The sequence below is a fragment of the Stylophora pistillata genome, chromosome 3 (assembly GCF_964205215.1).
Source record: "Stylophora pistillata chromosome 3, jaStyPist1.2, whole genome shotgun sequence".
NCBI lineage: Eukaryota > Metazoa > Cnidaria > Anthozoa > Scleractinia > Pocilloporidae > Stylophora > Stylophora pistillata.
This window is the reverse complement of record NC_142521.1, coordinates 19,712,170-19,712,500: the sequence shown is the minus strand read 5'-3', so window position 1 is coordinate 19,712,500 and position 331 is coordinate 19,712,170.

Below are 331 nucleotides of genomic sequence, written 5' to 3'. Positions count from 1 at the left end.
AATAAATGGAGGTCCCGTCTCCTGCAGGGTTAGGTGTAGGAGACGTTAATTTCCCACGCACGAGATTACTGTGTGATGGATGCCCTCTGAAGTGGGATGGGTGGGTTACTGGGCCCACAGTGATTGGCACAAAGCTGTTGCGGTGTCCCTGCCTGTCGGCAAATCTTGTAAATCAAATCAAACATGAACCAATATAGCCTGAGTATCACGCGTTTCTGGGAGCGTTCCTCTCCCCTAGCCCCTTAGGAAGGCCTGGCACTCAGGCCATAACCAATATTGTTAAATTTACAATTATTTATCTACTCAGGGATGCTACTCATTACCAGACTCT